The sequence below is a fragment of the Dasypus novemcinctus genome, chromosome X (genome assembly GCF_030445035.2).
Source record: "Dasypus novemcinctus isolate mDasNov1 chromosome X, mDasNov1.1.hap2, whole genome shotgun sequence".
Lineage (NCBI taxonomy): Eukaryota > Metazoa > Chordata > Mammalia > Cingulata > Dasypodidae > Dasypus > Dasypus novemcinctus.
In genome coordinates, this window is record NC_080704.1 from 115,128,789 (window position 1) to 115,141,401 (window position 12,613).

The window sequence follows — 12,613 nt, forward strand, 5'->3', positions numbered from 1 at the left end:
TGGTCTCTGCTACACTTCACCTTGACCCTCCCCTTTGTCTTTCTTTTGTTGCGTCGTTATCTTGCTGCATGACTCACTTGTGCAGGCACTGGCTCACTGCATGGGCACTTGTCTTTCCACACAGGCACTTGACTCACCACATGGGCAGTGGCTCACCATGTGGGCACTGGTTCGCCATGTGGGCACTCAGCTCACTGTGCAGGCACTTGGCTCACTGCATGGGCACTCGGCTTACCACATGGGCACTGGCTTGCGGCATAGGCATGCTTTCTCTTCTTCTTTTTCACCAGGAAGCCCTGGAGATCGAACCTGGGTCCTCCCATATGGTAGGTAGAGGCCCTACCACTTGAGCCACATCTGCTTCCCAGAACAATATTTTTAAATACATAAAGTAAAATATGTAGGATTCAAAGGAAATCAATTATGCAGCTAACAAAACATTAAAAATAGATAACAATGATGTAGTTATATAAGAGCTTGTTATTAATATACTAAATAACAAGATCTTAGTAAACAATAAGATCTAACTGCAACTCTGATAACCATTGTAATTCCAAAGTAATAATGAGGGTAAAATATTTTAAGACACTGCAACAATTTTTTTTTTGAGGTACTGGGGCTGGGGATCAAACCTGGGACCTCATATGTGGGAAGCCAGTGCTCAACCACTGAGCCACATTGGCTCCTGCAATATTTTTTTTTAAATTTTATTTATTTTATCCCCCCCCTTGCGGCTTGCTCGCTGTCTGCTCTGGTGTCCATTCTCTGGGCATTCTTTTGTGTCTGCATGTCTCCCTTTGTTGTGTCATCTTGCTGTGCTAGCTCTCTGTGGGCACAGGCTTTCAGCTCTCTGTGGGCGCAGACCACCAGCTTGCCTTCACAAGGAGGCATTGAGAAGTGATCGCAGGGCCTCCCATATGGTAGATGTGAGCCCAATCAATTGAGCCACAGCAGCTTCCTTGCAATAATTTTAATGTGACAAAAAAACTGCCATTTCCATTGGTGACAAAGTCACAGGTACTGTTAATAATACAATGATCTGTTCCCTTCATTTATAATAGGAAAAAAATTAAATCTCATTTAAGGTTGGTGAAAATAAAGATGTAATATTTTCCCTTCTAAGTTCATTTATCTGCTGAATTTTTAAAAGTCTGCTATAAATCAACCCCCTTATAATATTAATAACAATAGCTAACATGAATGAGCCTTTACTATATGCCAGGCACTGAGCTAAGTGCTTTACAACATTATTCCATTTATTTTTCCTTAGCAAGTCTTGATGTCACCTTGGTTTATTTTCTTAAAATTTAAAGTTTGAAATAATTTCAATTTACAGGACAGTTGCAAAAAATATTACAAAACCCATACAGAGAACACTAGTATACCCCCCTCCAGATAACCAGAACTACCAATTTTAACATTTTGCCACATTTGCTGTATCATTCCTATCTATCCATCTATCTATCAACCCATATATCTATATCTATCAATCTATCTAGATTTTCTAAACATCTGGGCATAAGTTGTCTACATCATGCTTCTTGAATACATAATACTTCCATGTGCATTTCCTAAGGACAAGGATATTCATTTATGTAATCACTTTAAGTACAGTCATCATGTGCAAGAACTTTAATATTGATATAAAGCTTTCAGTATATATTGCAATTTATTTTCATATGTCCCAATAATGTCCTTTTGGGACTTTCCCCCTACATTATTAGATCCAGTCCAGGATCATGTATTGCATTTAATTGTTATTGTCTCTTTAGTTGTTCTTTTTTTAAAAAAAATTGTGGAAACACATATATAACAACTTTCCCATCTCAATCATTCCCAAATGTACCGTTTAGTGGGATTAATCACACTCACAGTACTCTACTACTGTCATCATCATCCTTTACTAGAACTTTCCCATTACCTTAAACAGAAACCCTATATCCCTATACTTCAACTTTCCATTCCCCCTGCCCTCCATCCCTGCCCTTGGGTGCTTTGTTTTGCAGCTCTAAGAGAGATGGAATTAGTTTTTGAGGATTACACAGCTTGCAAGTGGAAGGAATGGGACTTAAACTTAAGTCAGTATGATTCTAATCTCCACCCATGCTTTTAACCAAACTTCAGGACTTGGACTGGCAATAGGTTGACTACATAAATTACCTGAGAGGCTTATTTTTAAAACTCAAGGTTTTTGGACCCCAGCTACAAATATTCAGATTCAGTAGGTTTGGGATGGGTACCAGAGATCCATGTTTTTGAAAGGTCCCCAGGTGATTCGTATAGACAGCCATGTTTGGGAACTATTATATTCCCAACCACAACTGTTATAATACAACTTTCCTAGCATAGTGCTTGGGTGAGGTAGATGATCAATAATTATTTGTTGATTTATTGACTAAGGGGAAATAAAAATATGGAGCTATGCAACTGGAGGAAATTTTAAAGTTGTTAAGCATCATCAATGGAAGATAGATAATTAGAGGTCTCATATTATAGATACCTCTATTTGTATGTAGGGAGCTGGATCTAATGATCTCAATATCCATTCCTTCTTACTTTAATTTTTATATGCAAAATTAATAGGGTGCAAATTTATATACGGGTGCTAAGAAGACATAAACTAGGAACTGATTTGAATAGGATAGCTCATAAGGAAACAAACATAAAAGCATATATATGTAGGAGATTTGAATTTGTGTGCTTGTGATTGTGAATATATATATTTTTTAACTTTTATTTGCATTTATTGTATCCTGAAGTTATTCCCGAGCCATAAGTTTTTGTTTCTTCAGTTTCTTCTGGGATATCTTTTTCTTCTGTGCAACCTCCTCTTCTGGTTTAGGAACAATTTGTTCTTTTTCGGTAAGGATCATCTCAATGTGGTAGGCGGAGCTCATGTATGGGTTAATCCGACCATGGGCTCTGTAAATACATGGGCGCATCTTGGGGACTTTGTTCACCTGGATGTGCTCAGTGACCAGAGAATTTACATCTAAACCCTTAAGTTCAGCATTACTCTCTGCATTTTTAAGCATGTGCAACAAAAATTCAGCACTCTTTTTGGGCCACCGACCCTGTGTCCAGCCCCACTGTTTGGCCTGGGCACACCTACCAACACCACCATTGTAACGACGGAATGGCACACATTGCTTCTGTAAAGTGGCATCTTTCAGATACTTGGTGGCTTTTCGAATATGCATACCCTTGATGGCCTGGGCAGTTTCTCGTGTGTGTTCTTCAAGTGAACACGAAGATTTGAACCTCTTGATTTGCATGATTTTGTGGGGTTTTCTGGGTCAAGGGAATAGCGAACCATTTTCAGAGATCACCAGAAAGGGAACACAGCACAATCCTGTCAAGAATACCTCTAGGCGACTTAGGAGAAGAGTGTGAATATATTTTTATATGAAGCTTTGCCTATGTGTGGATATTGTGCACATGGGGTGTGTGTGTGAATATAGTTGTATATGAGTGAGAGGAATTTTTACAGAAAGATGTATGAATGTGCACTTTTATCAGTTTTCTTAATCTCAGTTGAGAACCACTTTCTCTACTCTCTTTCCTCATAAAGTTCAGTAAACGGTAACTATCATAATAATTTAAAAAATAGTAGTAGTAGTAGTAATAAAGTAGCATATATCGCTGTCCTCAAGAATCTCTATCTGGTTTTCCTAAATCTTTTTTTTCATAGAATTATCAGCACATTTTAACTTCCAGACAACATTCTCTAAATCAGGAACTACTATTATCTCTACTTTCTGGCACATCCTGAGACACACCAGCCACCTAAATCTTCTTTAAACACTGATTTCTTTTACTATATTTTGGTTTTCTCATCCTTCTGTTACATCTGTCATTTGCTGTATTCAGAATCCACACATTTTTCTACTGCTTAAATGAAAATATATTCCCCCTTGGAAAAGATACCCACTAAATTGTTGACAGTGTTTACCTCTAAGGAAGGCGGTGGGATTGCATGTCAGGGGAAAGAATGAAGGAGAGAACTTTCTAGTTTTATTATATAAATTAGACTTTTATTATAAAAGTAATCCAAGATTATTTTAGAAAATCATTGGTACATGAACATATAAATAGAGTTCAAAACTTACTCATGAGGGAAGCGGACTTGGCCCAGTGGATAGGGCATCCACCTACCCCATGGGAGGTCCACGGTTCAAACCCCAGGCATCCTTGACCCGTGTGGATCTGGCCCATGTGCAGTGCTGATGCGTGCAAGGAGTGCCCTGACACGCAGGTGTGTCCTCCGCGTAGGGGAGCTCCACATGCAAGGAGTGCGCCCGTAAGGAGAGTCGCCCAGGGTGAAAGAAAGTGCAGCCTGCCCAAGAACGGTGCCACACACATGGAGAGCTGACACAACAAGATGATGCAACAAAAAGAAACACAGATTCCCAGTGCCACTGATAAGGATAGAAGCGGTCACAGAAGAACACACAGTGAATGGACACAGAGAGCAGACAGCTGGGGAACAGGAGAGAAATAAATAAAAAATAAATCTTAAAAAAAAAAACTTACCAATGAGTCTGCCTACCAATGAGCAACTTTTATCTCAGTCTTTCTCTGTAGAACTGTTTCAGAGATGTCATGTATATTGCATCCCAATATGTACAGTGTTTTCTTCTGTGGCTCACAGTCTGGTGTTTGAGAGGAAAAGAGTGAGTGAGAGAGGGGTGGGGGTGGAGGGGCACTGGCAAGTAAAGAGACAATCACAATATATATGATAAGGGTTGTAACAGAAGAAAGCACAAAGTGTAAAGGGATCCCTAACCCACATTGGAAGGATCAAGGAAAGCTTTCTGGAAGAGGTGATGCCTGAACTGAACCTTCAAGAATGAATTGAGAGGGTTGAAGTGTATATCTAAACTCATTTTGTAGTGCAGAGCTGGTACTCATCTAATGAGATACTGGATGTAAAATACTTAGTGTCTAGCACATAGTAAGGGCTCGGTCAATGATAGATATTGTTTATCACCTGATATTTTCAAATTAACTTGAACTGCAACTTGTGTTTCCTATGAAGAATAAAGGAGATAATGCATGTAGAGTACTTAAGGTAGCACCGGGTATATAATGGTTCACAGTAAATGGTGGCAGTTGATAATGTTGTCACTGTTGTCATTATTATTAGGTTCCACTGGACTGAGATAGAATCTTCTCTTTCTGATCGTCTGGGTTATCTGAGTTCATCCTGCTGTATTATTTCAAATAAGATGTTTCCAAGCATACTTAAGTAAGGGGCTTTTCCTTTTAACAACCACTGGCTCAAACTACCACTATAAGGAGTCATGTGATATGCTCAAATTGTAGTCTCCAATAGAAAATAGAGGAAAAGTGGATAGAAACCCAGGTACTGGTTCTCCTGAGGGCGACAGAGACCCACAGGTTCTATGGTCATGGCAGATGACTCTGGAGTTCAGTGCCATATCAGTTGGCCCTACTTTGGAGTTTGTGTTCCTGAGTGTGATGGAGTTGGACTCAGATGTGACCTTTCTACACATGCCTCTTCTGTTACTTTTACCGGACCTGTGGTTGGTGTTTGGGTTGGTGTATGCTCAGGAGACCTGAATCTCTGGACGTCCATGTGACAGCCATGACCTGAGTCTCAGCAGTCTTGCAACTCCTACCCTCTGGTTTATTGGACTTCCCCTGGCCAGCTAACAGGGAGGTGAAGGTCAACCATCATATCAGGGAGCCAAGAGTGCCTACAACAGCAAGCAGGACAATTGCATCATCATCCATATGGAATCTAAGCCCCCTCTTGATGTAGAAGGGCACTGGATATAACCATCCAATGGACCTCCAAGGGAGGAATAGAGTTATAGATTAGAGTGGACTTACTGGTGTTCTGCTGTGGAACTATTGTGATTAGAAATGGAAGAAATTGTAGCATTGATGTGGAGAAAGTGGCCATGGTAACTGCTGATGGTAGGGAGAGGGAAGAAGAGATACAATGTGGGGGCATTTTCAGGATTTGGAGTTGTCCTGGGTGGTGCTGCAGGGACAGATGCTGGACATTGTGTGTCCTGCCATGGCCCACTGGGTGGACTGGGGGAGGGTGTAGACTGCAATGTAGACCATTGTCTATGTGGTGCAGCGGTGCTCAGAGATGTATTCTCCAGGTGCAGTGGATGTGCCACGATGATGGAAGAGGTTGTTGATGTGGGAGGAGGGGGGTGAGGGGGATGGGGGGCATATGGGGATCTCATATTTTTTTAATGTAACATTTAAAAGAAAATAAAGAAGAGGAAGAAGAAAAAAAAGAAAATAGAGGAGCTGGTGGTGAAAGAAGTAGAGCATAGGCTTGGTTGCCTCAGAGAGTATTTTGTTTAGTAAAGGGATGGCTCTCTTGCTTTCTGATCAATGCAGCCCCTGTGTTACTAAGCTGAAGACAGTTGGCAGAAGTGAATCAGAAACTTTCCCTATCTTTCTTGGGCACTTTCGCTGTTCTGGATCAGAGGATATAGTGTAGGCAGGGCTCAGTCCAACCCCATCTTCCCACAATAGTCAGGAGAAATTCCTTCCCCACTAGCAATTGGTTGTCGCTTTTCCCTGAGTTTCCAGAGCTAGTTCAAATTTTAGTGTTTTTGTCGAGCTTCATGGATATTTTAATGGGCATTTGTTAATGGTGGGTATCAGATATTGCTAGCTTCCTGCTACATTAAACCAGAGTTCCTCCTTGTACAAATGGTCTTCTGCTAAAGACTTCAGTGAGAAGGCACGACAGTAGATTGCTTTTTCGTGGTCATTGGTTACTAACTTTCCATCCTTCTCCATCCTGGGTACCCTGTTTTCACATCATCTCATTTTATCCAATACAGCGGCCCTTTTCATTTTTGTAAGGAAAATTTGTGTTGTACTTTCTTGAAGCCTTGACTTCTCTGGGAAGAGGGAGGTAAAGGACAGAGGGAAGCTGACTGAGCCTGGCAAGCAGCTGTAAGGTCTTGATAATGTTTGTAGATCCAAACTACTGATCAGGGGTCCCTGACCTAATATAGCAGAAAAATGGCTTGTGTTGTTGCTGTTTTTTAATATCCTTCCTGAGGTATATCTCCCTCCCTGTATTAGCTTTCTAAATCTTGATACCGTGCTCTCAGATTGAACTGTTTGCCCTAGTTTTCACTCCTTGTAACATTCTCATTTGCCTTTCAACTGCCTATAGAATTCTGGACTTCGTTTATCTAGCTCATAGGTTCTTAACCAGGGATCCACGGACCCCCAAGATTTCAGTGGGTCCCTGAGCTTGAATTGGAAGTTTTTAAAAAAACATTATTTTTGTGGGGATGTGTTGGTGCAGGAGTGATATATTTATGAAATGATACATAATATAGTGTGGACTTAGTAAGGGGTCTATAGTTTACACTTGAATGGCAAAGGGTTCCGTGGAACAAAAAAAGTTAAGGTACCCCTGATCTAGCCCTTTGTGATTCCTCCATGCACTGGCATGCAGGTGCAACTGACTTATAGACAGGATGAGTTCTCAAAGTTTATTCTGAAGTCAGTTGTTTGGAAGGTGACATACATTTTTCCATAGATGGAACAAATGTTATAAATGGTTGTTACATTTCCACACCAGCCCACAAAAGTTTTTTTTCAGCTTTATGTACTAGAAATGCAGGCCATTTGCGATGAAAACATAGGAAATCTTGGTAATTGAACAAAAAAACAACAAGAGAATCCAATGTAATAAGAAATATTTCAGCTTGACTACTGGCTCTGGAATCCAGAAGGTTGAATCGGATGAGGTAGACCAGGCTTTCATGGACCCTCTCAAGGGGACTTAACAGGACTTTGAAAGGCTGTAGAGGATCATAACACTAGTTCTTTATTATTTCTAACTTCACTTCAAAATTTGTGGCTTTCAATAGCAATGACCACTGAGTACCTAATGTGTATCAGGCACTATGCTAGGAAGTTCACATACCTTCCCCTCATTTCTTCCTCACGGCAACACTGTGAGCTTAGTAATATATCGACACTTATTTCACAGATGAGGAAACTGAAGCTCAGAAAGGTGAACGAGCTTGAGAAAAGTTACACAGATAGTACAGTTCGACCAAGTTAGGGTTACTCCCCAAACCCAGACTTTACAATACAGACCTTTAACACCCTCTTACCTCCTCTCCCCTCCAATCCCCTCCCCTCCCCTATTTTTGTTTTCCTTTTCTGGTTATATCATGGGCACTACTCCTAGGGCTGTGAACTATAATTAGAGGGTTTTTTTTTTAACCCACAATGGAAACACAGATTGGAGAAATCAAGAGAGGTGGAGGGAGAGAGAGAAGGAAGGAGGAAGGGGGAGAGAGTTTTCCGATGTAGCTAGGCAAAAGCTCAACTAAGAAACCACAGACAGCAGTGCTTCTCAAACTTTACCATGCATATAAATCACCCAGGTTCTTGTTAAAATGCAAATTATTATTCAGTGGGTCTCAGGAGGGGCCTAAGGTCCTGCATTTCTAATGAGCTTCCAGGTGTTGTTGCTGTTTGGTAGTCCATGGATGACACTTTGAATTCCAAGGCCATATAGTGCAAACGATAAATTTCAAGCATCCATTAATCTTGGTTCTTCATTTAACAGGGATCAACTTCTACACTAAACAGTCACTTATTATTCTCTTTTTTCCTGCAAGCTGTCCCAGGCCATTTTCTGTACTTTCGGTCTGCCAAGCAGTTTCAGCTTATGGTCAGCTGTTCATTTCAAGCCCTGAGGGGAGAGGGAAAGAAGTGTTCAATATATGGAATCAATGTAACTGTGGGCAATGGAAATGTTCCACAAGATCATGCAATGATGGATATAGGACATGTTAAATTACACCAAAAATGTTTAAAAGTCTATAGGCTAAAATGTAAACCATAATGTAAAATATAAGATAACTAAAAACTTAGAAAATTGTATAGTCTAAAATATAAACCATAATGTAAACCCAAATGGAACCATGTTTGAAAGCTACTGTTTCAATATCGGTACATCAGCTGCAGCAAATATAATATGAACATGTAAAAAGATCATTGCTGGGTAAGGGACGAGGGTTTGATATTGGATATGTGGGAGTACCAATATTGTATATGTGAATTACTGTGATCTAAAACTTATGAGAATACAAACTTAATAATTAGAAAAAAAAAGAAAGGATGTAGACACTGAGGAAGAAATGGAAGAAATTGACTTGCCACTTTACATACAGGGCAACACCTATAGCAGTGATGAAAGGCAAAATGTTTTCATTTTTAAATTTTTTGATACCCCAATTTATTTTTCCTTTATTTAATTTTTTAAATTACGATGTGTTCTATATCTAGCCTCCAAACCCATCATTATATTCCATTTTACTCTTTTTTTAAAAGATTTATTTTATTTATTTCTCTCCCCCTGCCCCAGTTGTCTATTCTCTGTGTCATCCATTTGCTGCATGTTCTTCTTTGTCCGCTTCAGTTGTTGTCAACAGCACGGGAATCTGTGTCTCTTTTTGTTGCATCATCTTGCTGCGTCAGCTCTCCGTGTGTGCGGCACCATTCCTGGGCAGGCTGCACTTTCTTCTGCACTGGGTGGCTCTCTTTACAGGGCGCATTCCTTGCATGTGGGGCTCCCCTATACGGGAGACACCCCTGCATGGCAGGGCACTCCTTGCGTGCATCAGCACTTCGCATGGGCCAGCTCCATACGGGTCAAGGAGGCCCGGGGTTGGAACCGCGGACCTCCCATGTGGTAGGTGGATGCCCTGTCCATTGGGCCAAGACTGCTTTCCCCATTTTACTCTTAATGGAACCTGGCAATATACTGAGCTTCCTTTTTGAAGAAGTTTTGGACTACAGAGAGGTTCATCTATGGCAGGGGAGGAGCACTTGTGTGGGGTGTTACTGGTGGGGGACACATGATTGGGAGGGAGTTCTCCAGGGCATGTATACAGGGTACATAGAAAGGTTTGGATATTTTCATAGTGATTTCAGTTGGAAATGACTGCTGAGAGAGTGCTGGGTTCCTGGCCAGGGGAACTCTATCACATTCCCCAATGGAATAGCAACAATGCCCCAAGTGCAATGGCAAAGATCAACAAAGATGGATGGCCCAACGATGAGCCCTTGATACTGATGGCTCTGATTATGAGCCTGTGTGCCTGAAATATGAACTAGGCCTAGAGCTGAGGGGTGCCTAAGAGTTACCTCCTGAGAGAGTCCATATTGCTCAAATGTGGCCACTCTAAAAGCCAAACTCAGCATGTAAATGCATTGCCTTTCCCCCAGCGTGGGACATGACTCCAGGGATGAGCATCCTTGGAGCTGAGGGATTACTACCAAGCACCAGCTGATGATATAACTAGAAAGAGACCTTGAATAAAAGGGTCAACTCAGACCAGCAGAATATCTCAGTCTTCTGAGCGGGCGCATCTCAACGCTAAAAGATGAGACTGGAGCGATCTTCATCGACAAGGACCCCACCGTCTTTGCCCCCATCCTCGCCTCCATCCTCAACTTCCTGTGAACCAAAGAGTTGTACCCCAGGGGTGTCCACGGTTCCAGCCTCCTTCATGAAGCCCAGTTCTATGGGCTTACTCCTCTGGTTTGTCCCCTGCAGCTGCGGGAGGAGCTGGATCGATCTTCTTGTGCAAACGTCCTCTTCAACGGTTACCTGCCCCCACCAGTGTTCCCGGTGAAGCGGCGGAACAGGCACAGCCTGGTGGGGCCCCAGCAGGCAGGGAGACGCCCAGCCCCCGTTGGACGGAGCCACACGATGTCCCCCAAGCTGGGTAATGCGAAGCTGCTGGGCCGCATGTTGGAGGAGAAAACCCCTCCTTCCCCCTCAGGGCTATCGGAGGAGCCAGGCATGGTGCGCCTGGTGTGTGGACACCACAACTGGATCACCGTGGCCTATGCCCAGTTTCTTGTCTGCTATAGGCTGAAGGAAGCCTCTGGCTGGCAGCTGGTGTTTTCCAGCCCCCGCCCGGAATGGCCCATCGAGCTACTGGCACTCACAGCCCGTGTGCCTCGTGGGGCTTTGGGTGAGCACGACAAGATGGTGGCAGCCGCCACCGGCAGCGAGATCCTCCTGTGGGCTCTGCGGGCAGAAGGCGGTGGCTCAGAGATAGGAGTTTTCCACCTGGGCGTGCCCGTGGAGGCCTTGTTCTTCGTTGGGAAGCAGCTCATTGCCACGAGCCCAACGGGGCGCATCGGGGTGTGGAATGCTGTCACGAAGCACTGGCCGGTCCAAGAGGAGCAGCCTATCACCAGCTACGACGCAGCCGGCTCCTTCCTTCTCCTCGGCTGCAACAATGGCTCCATCTACTACGTGGATGTGCAGAAGTTCCCGCTGCGCAGGAAGGACAACGACCTCCTGGTCAGCGAGCTCTACCGGGACCCCGCCTAGGACGGGGTCACTGCCCTCAGCGTCTTCCTCACGCCCAAGACCAGCGACAGTGGGAACTGGATCGAGATTGCCTACGGCACGAGCTCGGGGGTCGTGCGGGTCATTGTGCAGCACCCCGAGACGGTGGGCTAAGGGCCCCAGCTCTTCCAGACCTTCACCGTGCACCGCAGCCCGGTCACCAAGATCGTGCTGTCTGAGAAGCACCTCATCTCAGTCTGCGCGGACAACAAGCACGTGCGGACGTGGTCTGTAACCCGCTTCCGCGGCATGATTTCCATCCAGCCCGGCTCCACCCCACAGGCTTCCTTTAAGATCCTGGCATTGGAGTCGGCCGACAGGCATGGCGGCTGCAGCGCTGGCAATGACATTGGCCCCTACGGTGAGCGGGACGACCAGCAAGTGTTTATCCAGAAGGTGGTGCCCAGCGCCAGCCAGCTCTTTGTGTGCCTTTCATCCACGGGTCAGTGGGTGTGCTCCGTGCGCTCAGTGGACCGCTCCCCCATCACCGCCTTCAGGGTGCTCGAGTGCGAGGGCTCCCCGGGGCTCGGCTCCTGGCTCCGGCGCTACCTGCTCACCGGCCAGGCCAACGGCATCCTGGCCAGGTGGGACCTGACCACCACCATGGAGGGCCTCGGCCAAGCCCCAGCAGGTGGCCTGACAGAGAAGGAGCTGATGGAACAGCTGGAGCAGTGCGGGCTGGCCCACTGGGCTCCTCGTGGGGCTCCCTCCCCAGCCCCTCACCCCGCACCTCTCTCACCAGTCTCCACTCGGCTGTCAACAATACCTCTCTGTCTGGCCACCGTGGGAGCCCGAGCTCCCCGCAGGCTGAGGCCCGGCGCCTCGGTGGAAGCAGCTTTGTGGAACGCTGCCAGGAACTGGTACGGAGCGGGCCGGAGCTGCGACTGCCACCGACACCAGCGCCCCGGCCCTCCACGGTTCCTGGCGTTCCCCTCGCACGTCCCAAGACGAAGCTCAGTGAAACTTCGTTCTGAATACGGATGCCATGGTGCCTTGGGATTCCCTGGTCTGGGGGCCTCAGGCGCCTCCTGCTTCCCATCAGAGCCCTGAGTTCAAGGCCAGGGCTTCTGTAGAGTGGCCATTCTTTTTAGGTCACCACCTTCCTCCTTTCTCGAAACCAAAGTCACCCTCCCCCCAATAAAGTCCTCACTGCCAAAAAAAAAGTGTTGAAAACTGCTTTTTGACTTTGGAAAAAGGGAGAAATGGAAAGGACAAACG

At 44.7% G+C, this 12,613-nt stretch overlaps 1 pseudogene; it reads left to right on the forward strand.

The window, feature by feature from the left end:
• The first annotated feature begins 8,951 nt into the window (after positions 1 to 8,951).
• LOC101434067 (SH3KBP1-binding protein 1-like) lies at positions 8,952 to 12,369 on the forward strand (annotated as a pseudogene).
• Positions 12,370 to 12,613: the final 244 nt, after the last annotated feature.